The following is a 10,399-nucleotide window of genomic DNA, read 5'->3' on the forward strand; positions in this document are numbered from 1 at the left end:
AGTTATAAACAATATGAACGAATGATTTAAAAAACAGAACTGAAGTGACAGGAACTTCATTGGTAAAGGTACAAAAAAGTAGCAGCACTTTATTTTTATTATAAGATTCTTTTGTGAAATATTTCCATTTGACCATGAAGAGACTTGGTGGATGCAATTTAAACGATGTCAGTAGTGCAATCAATTTTTTTCTTTAGTCCTTTTACAGCATAATTATAATACTAGGTAAAGGCTAATATTCCCAGGTAAGGCTGATTCCGTCTGGAAGTGATCTCTTTACAGTAACATTTAAAAAGTTATCCTAGTCGATACAGTATTATAGTAGTAACAGTACCATAGTTAATATTATCATAAGGAACAGAGCCAGAGTTTTGTATTACTCTATGATATATCTGAAATTATATACATCGCTCTTCTCATAACTTCCCACCTTTTGTAACTGAAGATGTTGTATGCCACCTCCTCTTATGAACAGAATTTTTGCTTTATTTTAGCTTTGTCAGGGTTTATTTCAGTCTAGCCCGTATGACATGTTCAGAAGCGTTATTCTCCCTCAGGATTGTTTGGGGAAGATATTTATAAAGGATCTCAAGAATCATCCACGGTTTCTTGTAGCGCCACCATAGAAGTTAATTGATTTAGCTGCAGTTTTATGTCTGTTGCGATATTATACTTTTAATACTCACTCTAGTTTAGTTGTGCTAGTGTTTGGTAGGTGTAAGAAGGCAGATAACGGTATATTAAACAAGCATACTTATACATAACATAAGCCCAAGGTCAAGGGAAGTGCCTGCTCTCCGTTCAAGTTGTTATTCACTCGCATTCGCTTGATTACATTTGCTGAAATTGTTTATTCGGTCGTCTTTGACATTTATATGTTTTTTATTGATTTGCAGAGTCGTAGCAATGAATTAACACTAACACAGAATATTGCGGTAGTCGCCTTCCTCTCCACCTACCCAGTGTTAGCATGTTCCTCCTTCTCCTCCCCGTGTTATCCTCTTCTTCCTTCTCCTTTTTCATGCCAGCCTCTTCCTCCTCCTCCTTCCCAGTGGCAGCCTCTTCCTCCTCCCCAGTGCCACCTCCTCCTCCTCCTCCTCCTCCTTCCCCCTAGTACCAGCCTCCTCCTCCTTCTCCTCCCCATTACCTGACTCCATCTCTTTCTCCCCGTTGCCAGCCTCCTCCACCTTCTCCTCCTCCCCATTACCAGCCTCCTCCTCCTCCTTCTCCTCCTCCTCCTCCTCCTCCTCCTCCCCCATTACCAGCCTCTTCCTCCTCCTCCCCCATTACCAGCCTCCTCCTCCTCCCCCTCATTACCAGCCTCCTCCTCCTCCCCATTACCAGCCTCCTCCTCCTCCCCATTACCAGGCTTCTCCTTCTCTCCATTACCAGCCTCCTCCTCCTCCTCCTCCTCCTCCTCCTCCTCCCCCCCCCATTACCAGCCTCCTCCTCCTCCTCCTTCCCATTACCAGCTTCCTCCTCCTCTCCATTACAAGCCTCCTCCTCCTCCTCCTCCCCATTACCAGCCGCTTCCTCCTTCTTCTTCCCCTTACCAGCCTCCTCCTCCTCCTCCTCCTCCTCCTCCCCCCCATTACCAGCCTCCTCCTCCTCCTCCTCCCCATTACCAGCCTCCTCCTCCTCCTCCTCCTCCCCATTACCAGCCGCCTTCTTCCCATTACCAGCCTCCTCCTCCTCCTCCTCCTCCTCCTCCCCATTACCAGCCTCCTCCTCCTCCTCCTCCCCCCCCCATTACCAGGCTTTTCCTCCTCCTCCCCATGACCTTTGCCTCCTCCATTATCATCCCCTCCTCTTTTTCCCACCTGTATGGGGGTCGGCACAGAAAGCCAGGAAAAGAAAAAAAGTATGATAGCGGGAGAACTAATGAACGGCATACTTCATGAAATGGGCCACACACCCATTCAGTCACCATTCAAACCTCTGAAATCCTGGCTTCACTTGGTTTCCACTCGTAGCTTTATATTTACCCATCAGAGTCAGTCAGATGAGACAACACTCCGGTTAAAAAAAAAAAAAAGTGCGAAGTCCTTTACCATACACACTTAAGTATGAAATTCGCCCAACCATCTCGATCTCTTGTCAGTTCCCAAGCGTCGCCAGCTTCCATAACTCTGTTGCTCACACACTCTTTTACTTCTATCCACATTCTTCTTGGCCTACCACGCCGCCTCCACCTTTAATCTCACTTTCGTATGCCCTTTTCACCATCCAGTTTCTACCCCTTCTCTCCATATGACCAAACATCTATTGTCCACGGATTTCCATGCACCACAGCTTTCACGAATCATAGTTTTTTATCATCCTATCCAGTCTCCACATTTGATACATGTTTATTATTATACTTGCTCGCGAAGCTAGACCAGGTGTAATGGTCTGTTCAGGATGTGTGTGTGTGTGTGTATGTGTGTGTGTGTGTGTGTGTGTGTGTGTGTGTGTGTGTGTGTGTGTGTGTGTGTGTGTGTGAACAAAGTAACTCCAAAAGTTTTTATCAGATTTTAATTAAACTTTGTGGCAGGGCTGAGAGTCTTCCCATGAGATGGAGTATTATTTTTGAGAACAAGGATAAGGTCAGGGCCATAGATTTGGGGTAAAGTCTGACCTACCAAGGTCAACGTAATCAGTTTTTATTCCAAAACAGACCAAACTGTGTGGAAAGAGTGAGGGTAATATAAGATTGAAAGGATTAAAATTTGAGAACAGTCGGTCAAAGGTCAAGGTCACAGGACAAGGTCAGAGTTGGACGGACGTGTCTGTGCTTTAAAACAGGTTTGATTTGATTTGGACCAAACTTGGTGAACGGGTTGAGGATCAGGTAAGGGTTGACCTCTGGCTTAGAGAACAGTGGGTCAAAGGCCAAGACCTCTTGGCAAGGTTGACTCAAGCATTTTTATTCGATTTCAGTCAGACTTGGTGGAAGGACTTAGAGTAAGGCAAGGGTAAAAGGGTTTTAATTTTGAGAAGAGTCAGGCAGAGGTTAAGGTTGCAGGAAGAGGTCAAAGGTCAGGGTCACATGACAAGATCAGCCTCATATTTTTGAGCCGATATAAATCAAAGTTAATGGAAGTGAAAAGGTTCAGGCAAGACAGAAGTAGATCAAACCAAGAGCAATGCATCGCAGCTGTATGACGCGGGTATTGCACAGTTTGAGTGCCTGTTATTATTATTATTATTATTATTATTATTATTATCCATCCATTGATCATCCAATCCTGTGTTGTCCCATGAAGAGCTTAGAAGTCTGGGGCTAGGCAAGTTGGTGCTGACATTTAAGATGAGAGTGACCAGCCTCACTCATCCCTGAGTGGCATTACGTGAGCAATAAACCCCAACCACCCCTTGGATATAAGCCTGCACCGGCTGAATCCGAATGCAGCGCCGAAATTACCCACTAAACCACCAGGCGCCAAAATTTGGTTATATGATTACCACCCAACGTAGTAAATGGTTTCCTGGTGTACAGGAAATCATTTGGCTTGTCACTCAGTGTAGAGTCACCCACAGGCAGAATGAAGAGGAAATAATGAAGGAAAGAAGGACAGAAGAGGGAGTGTAGTCACCCACAGGCAGCAGGAAGAGGAAAGAATGAAGGAAAGAAAGACAGAAGAGGGAGTGTAAAGTCACCCATAGGCAGAAGGAAGAGGAAAGAATGAAGGAAAGAAAGACAGAAGAGGGCATGTAAAGTCACCCATAGGCAAAAGGAAGAGGAAAGAATGAAGGAAAGAAAGACAGAAGAGGGAGTGTAAAGTCACCCGTTGGCAGAAGGAAAAGAATGAAGGAAAGACAGACAGAATTATTATTATTATTATTATTATTATGGGAATATGGTATACGTATATGTGCTGGAGTTGATGAGAATGAGAGGACAAGAGAGGGAGTATGTCTGATGATAAGCAAGAAGTGGAAGGAGAATATAAGAGAGTATGGAACAGTGGGTGCAAGGATTGTATGGGTGAGGATGAAAATAGGTATACAAGCGTGGGCGATTGTATGTGTGTATGCTCCGACAGAGGACCGAGTGGCAAGAGTGAGAGATGAGTTCTGGGCGAGAGTAGAAGCATGTATGGACAAATTTGAGAGCAGCGAGAGAGTGCTTTTTGATTGGAGACATGAATGGCAAAGTTGGGAATGTACGATTGGAAGGAGTGGTTGGTCATTGAGGTGTGCCAGCTGAAGTAGATGGGAATGGTAGTGGTTTGGTGGACATCTGTGCTGGAAAGTGGTTGGCAATAGCCAACACCTACTTTCGGCAGAAGATGATCCACCGGTATACATGGAGAGTAATGAGGAGGATGGATGGTGAACTTGTTGAACGAAAGGCAATGATAGACCACGTGTGTGCGGATGAGCGAATGAGAAGACAAGTGTTGGATGCAAGAGTGTGGAGAGGGTGGGGGAATGGAGTCTCGGACCGTCACTTAGTGATGGCCAAGGTAAAGCTGCAAAGAAAATGGTTGAAGAGACGAAGGGGAAGACAGGAGGAAACAGCTTCTGTGAGAAGAGTGGAGAATTTGCAAGATAGTGAGAAAATGGCAGAGTATAAGAGCATAGTGGAAGAAAGATTGGGAAGGTATGAGCTTGAGCAGATGGAAGGGGTGGAAGACGTATGTAAGATATTTACGGAAGAGATAGGCGCAGCGTGTGAGGTGGTTTGTGGAATGAGGAGGAGATGCAAGGGTGTGCAAGGGACAACATGGTGGAATGATGAGGTGAAACGAGCTGTGGAACAAAAGAAGAAGGCATATAGTGAATGGTTAGCGAGTAGAGGTAGGGGAGAAGATGAGAGAGAGAAGAGAGAGGTATATGTGAGCAGGAGAAGGGAGGTGAAGAGACTTGTGAAGGAGAGTAAGAAGAAAGTGGATGAAGAGTTTGAGAGGAATCTGAGTGTGAAATGGAGGGCGAGTAAGAAATTGTTTTGGAAGGAGGTAAAGAAAGTAAGGCAGTGTGAAAGGGGAAATAGCAGGGGAGTGAAAAATAGGAATAATAGATTGTTGGTGGAGAAGAGAGAGAAATTGAGATGGAAGGAGCACTTCGAGGATTTGTTGAATGTAGAGAGTGACAGCAGTGCGAGTATAAGTGGTTGGGGAATGGCTGGGAGAAAAAGAGATGAGAGGAGGGAGGAAGAGATCAGTAGGGCGGAAGCAGTGGAAGCAATGAAGATCAAGATGGGAAAGGCCCCAGGAATTGATGGAGTGTGTGGTGAAATGCTGAGGTATGGGGGTGAGATTGTTGTGGAGTGGATATGGAAGTTGTGTAGATTGGCTTGGGAAGAGGGAAGGGTTCCAGAGAACTGGAAATCAGGTATAATTGTTCCTTTATACAAAGGAAAAGGGGAGAGAGAAGTATGTGGTAACCATAGGGGTATTTGCCTTCTTAGTGTGACTGGTAAAATATATGGTAGAATGCTCATTGATAGGGTTAGGCATATGACTGAGGAGCTAGTTGGAGGAGAACAAGGGAGATTTAGGAAGGGAAAAGGGTGTGTAGATCAGATATTTGTTCTAAGATGTTTAGTGGAGAAGTATCTAGAGAAGGGAAAGAAAGTGTATGCTGCCTTCATGGACTTGGAGAAAGCTTATGACAGAATAGATAGGCAAGGTATGTGGAAGGTATTAAGAATATATGGAGTGGAGGGGAAATTGTTGAGTGCTGTGAAGAGTATGTACGAAGGAGCTAGGGCTACGGTGCGAGTGGATGGTGAGCTGAGCGAGTTCTTTGATCTCAGTGTGGGACTGAAACAAGGTTGTGTGATGTCTCCATGGCTGTTTAATATATACATGGATGGGGTTGTAAAGGAGGTGCAAGGTAGGACAGTGGATGTGGGGGTGGCTCTAATGAATGAGGGTGAGATTTGGAAGATTCCGGTGTTGCTGTTTGCTGATGATACGGTATTGTTGAGTGAAGATGAATGGGAGTTGCAAGGTTTGGTGAATGAATTTGGGACAGTGTGTTGGAGGAGGAAGCAGAAAGTTAATGTAAACAAAAGTAAAGTTATGGTGTTTGAGAGGAATGAAGTCACAGAATGTACGGTGAGGTTGGATGGTGAGGATATGGGGAATGTGCGTGCATTCAAGTACTTGGGTAGTGTGATGAGTAAGGATGGAACTTTGGGGGATGAAGTACATGCAAGGGTACAACAGGGTAGGAAGGTTGTTGGTTCACTTAAAGCAGTGATGAGAAATAGGGAGGTGAGTATGGAAGTTAAGAAGTCACTGCATGACAGTATTGTGGTCCCTACCCTGAAGTATGGAAGCGAGACGTGGACCTTGCAAGAGGGGAACAAGTCAAGAGTGAGGGCAGTGGAAATGAGTTACTTGAGAGGAGCATGTGGAGTGACATGGAGGGACAGGTTGACGAATGAAGAACTGAAGGAACGTTGTGGGGTGGATGTGGATGTGGTTGAGAAGATCAGGAGAAATACACTGAGGTGGTTTGGACATGTGGAGAGAATGGAGAATGAAAGACTAAGAGGGTGTATGCAGGTGAGGTGGAGGGAGAGAGAGGGAGGGGTAGACCGAGGATGAGGTGGAGGGATGGAGTTGAGAGGTATATGAGGGAGAGGGGGGTGAGTTGAGGGGAGGGTAGTCAAATGGTGGGTGACAGAGCGACTTGGAGGCGTTTTGTCTGCGGCCACCCTTTGCGGGATTAGGGCGTCGGGCTATAGATAGATAGATAGATTATTATTATTATTATTATTATTATTATTATTATTATTATCATCATCATCATCATCATCATATCATCATCATCATCATCATCATCATCATCAGTGTACATGTAACGATGACAGTGCTGATAATAACACCAACGTAACCCTCTTTGCCACCAGGCTGTCGCTGTCCCCTCTCGCTGGTATCCAAGCTCCGCAGGTCATCGCCTCTTCCATCCACCGTATCATCGGTATCTGAGGTCCTTTTTGTTACCTATAGGTAAAAATTTGGTCATGGATGCCGTTTTGTCGATATGGAAAATTCTGTACAGTGGTCCCTTCTTGTTCGCCAGGGTTGGAGAACACGAACGCCAGGGAATGCAGAAATCCCCGAATAATTTTCGCACTGTAAAAAGCTCCCTAGAGTTTTAATTTGAGCATATGATTGCCTAAGCATCGTTTGTATTGTTCATTCATTTTAAATAGGCGGAGATTTTAGCCTTATTTGCAGCTTATTTCACGTTGCTCAGTGGGAGAAAGACAGTACTGTGGTTCAGCATCCTTTCCATTGCTCTTTGTGACTAAGCGAGATTTTAGCCCTTTTGCAAGTTATTTCACTTAGGTCAGTGGGAGAAACACAACTCCATAGTCTGAATATCTTTTCCATGGCTCCCCTTCGTAACTGCCTTCATATTTTAGTGTTTAATTCTTGGTATAGCTCAGAACTCAAGATGGAGAGATTACAATTTTACGCCCAGTTAAAGTGAACAGATTTATGGTGCCTCAGAGCATGACTCTACGTTTGACTAAACATGTTTGAAGAGTATATTTGATGATTTACCAGCACAGGTAGTTAATCCTAAAATACAATTAAACTAGTGTATTTTTAGATGGTGTATAAATCCGCGAATAAATTAAAGGTACAGATAAAGGCCTGTCAGATAGGGAGGGACCACTATATGAGTTGAATTGAACTTTATTATGTACGAAGCATTTTTACACCTAAAATGTTACGTTCATGTGCATGAGAGCCAGAGTGTGGGTGAGGGTGTTGATATTACTGGCATTTTTCCCTTTAGCCGCTGAAGTAGGTATGATGAACTGAACTGCATCATGTGATGAAAAGTAAAGACATACGGATATTGCTCTACTGAATGCCTCTCCACTTCAGTCCAATATATCTCTTTGTATTATTTTTGTATCCTCATGACTTTATTCTGCTTTGGGGAGGCGCTGACGAGGAGCCTACACGTGGTGGCTCTGGACACCCAGGGTGGGGAAGCTGCAGCGTCCATCTGACAGTCGTTCCTCCTCATATTTCCTGTACCTCGCCGTGAGAAGGACCCTGTTGTGACCCTGGCGAGGTGCTGCCTAGCGCAAGGAAGTGGGGGGATCTATATATCGTGTATATATTGTACTATACCTGTAGGACGGCCCCGCAGAAGCAGTTGTTTACCTGTGGTAGACGGGTCTGCTGAATGTATCCACTTTAATAATGATAACGACGTGGCTAATCTTACCTCTGAAATTCAGATACTATGAAACTACTTGTTAATCACTCAAATGCACAAAATAAAGTTATCCAAACAATACCCTTTTTTCATTATCATCTGTAATCTTAAGTATTGGGTAGAATAAAATAGTGGTTATGTTATTAATTAGCCTAAATAAAGATGGTTAGTAGCAGGTAATTAGCATAATTTAAAAATCAGGTTACAATCTGAGGATAAAGATTAGGTATGCCAATATACAGGTGGTGAGGTATCGTATCTTAAAATTCCATTCTTGCTAGCTCCAGACGATTATATTATTAGGATACTTTTTTTTTCTTTTTTTTTATTTTCCGGACGGGAAGGATTACATAAAAACCTTCATTAAAAACCTCATAAATACTAGATTCTTTTACAAGTTGAGTAAAATCGTGAGCTAGGTTTCATCACGATACCTTCGCAGGGAAATGGGTAAAAATGGGTCACATTTTTAAATCTGGCATTTTAAAGAAAACCAGAAGAGATATTAAGGCCAAAATGAATCTGGTAGTAGATCTCGGTTTTATCTAAAAATGGTATCCACGATTTTTCCTGTAAATGCAGGGGTTCGATAGGTATAATAGGGAGAAAACGCGCTGAGAAAGTCTACCGATGTTTCACTCCTCCTTTGAGACGTCTACTTTCATCTGACCTCGTTTCTTCATGGATTTTAAACCGAAATAGGAAATCTGGTGGAAAAGGCATACCCCTTGTAGGTAAGGCAGTTGTTTGTCAGCCCTATTCTACCTATCCCACCACCAGGTTGTAGGTAGTCAAAGACCAAAAGTATTGGAGGTTCCACCCTTGGACTAATATCTCCTTGCCTATCCTCTAAAATGCCTCTTCACCAAATAAACCTATTTACCTATTTACCTACAAGGGGTATGCCTCTCTCACAACATTTCCTAATTCGGATTTCTAGTTACAATCCATGAAGAAACGAGGTCAGATGAAAGGAAAGGTCTGAAAAGAGGAATGAAACACACGTAGACTTTAGTTTTCATTTTTTTTCCTCCTTATTATACCTATCGAACCCCAGCATTTAGAAGAAAAATCGTGGATACCATTTTTAGATAACACCGAGATCTACTACCAGATTCATTTTGGGCTAAATATCTCTTCTGGTTTTCTCTAAAATGTCAGATTAAAAAATGTGACCCATTTTTACCTATTTCCCTGTGAAGGTATCGTGATGAGACCTAGCTCACTGGCTAGAGCAGTAAAAAATAGGTCATAGTTGATAAAACGGCCGTCGTCGTCGCTCCGTTTTGCTCTAAAATGCACCGTTTTCGAGATATGGGCACTTTTGTGTTTCTCAGTGCTATACTGTGCGGGAGCGCACTTAAGGTACTGGTAGATGGCGCCATCTACCAGCCTTATGCTCCAGCACAGCATAGCACTGAGAAACACAAAAGTGCCCATATCTCGAAAACGGTGCATTTTAGAGCAAAACGGAGCGAAGACGACGGTCGTTTTATTGAATATGACCTATTTTTTACTGCTCTAGCCCGTGAGCTAGGTTTCATCACGATACCTTCGCAGGGAAATGGGTAAAAATGGGTCACATTTTTAAATCTGGCATTTTAAAGAAAACCAGAAGAGATATTAAGGCCAAAATGAATCTGGTAGTAGATCTCGGTTTTATCTAAAAATGGTATCCACGATTTTTCCTGTAAATGCAGGGGTTCGATAGGTATAATAGGGAGAAAACGCACTGAGAAAATAAAGCCTACCGATGTTTCACTCCTCCTTTGAGACGTCTACTTTCATCTGACCTCGTTTCTTCATGGATTTTGACTAGGACAACGAGATAGGAAATCTGGTGGAAAAGGCATACCCCTTGTAGGTAAGGCAGTTGTTTGTCAGCCCTATTCTACCTATCCCACCACCAGGTTGTAGGTAGTCAAAGACCAAACGTATTGGAGGTTCCACCTTTGGACTAATATCTCCTTGCCTATCCTCTAAAATGCCTCTTCACCAAATAAACCTATTTACCTATTTACCTACAAGGGGTATGCCTCTCTCACAACATTTCCTAATTCGGATTTCTAGTTACAATCCATGAAGAAACGAGGTCAGATGAAAGGAAAGGTCTGAAAAGAGGAATGAAACACACGTAGACTTTAGTTTTCATTTTTTTTCCTCCTTATTATACCTATCGAACCCCAGCATTTAGAAGAAAAATCGTGGATACCATTTTTAGATA

Source organism: Coenobita brevimanus, chromosome 58 (genome assembly GCF_032717465.1).
Source record: "Coenobita brevimanus isolate Jiangsu-jjx chromosome 58, ASM3271746v2, whole genome shotgun sequence".
NCBI lineage: Eukaryota > Metazoa > Arthropoda > Malacostraca > Decapoda > Coenobitidae > Coenobita > Coenobita brevimanus.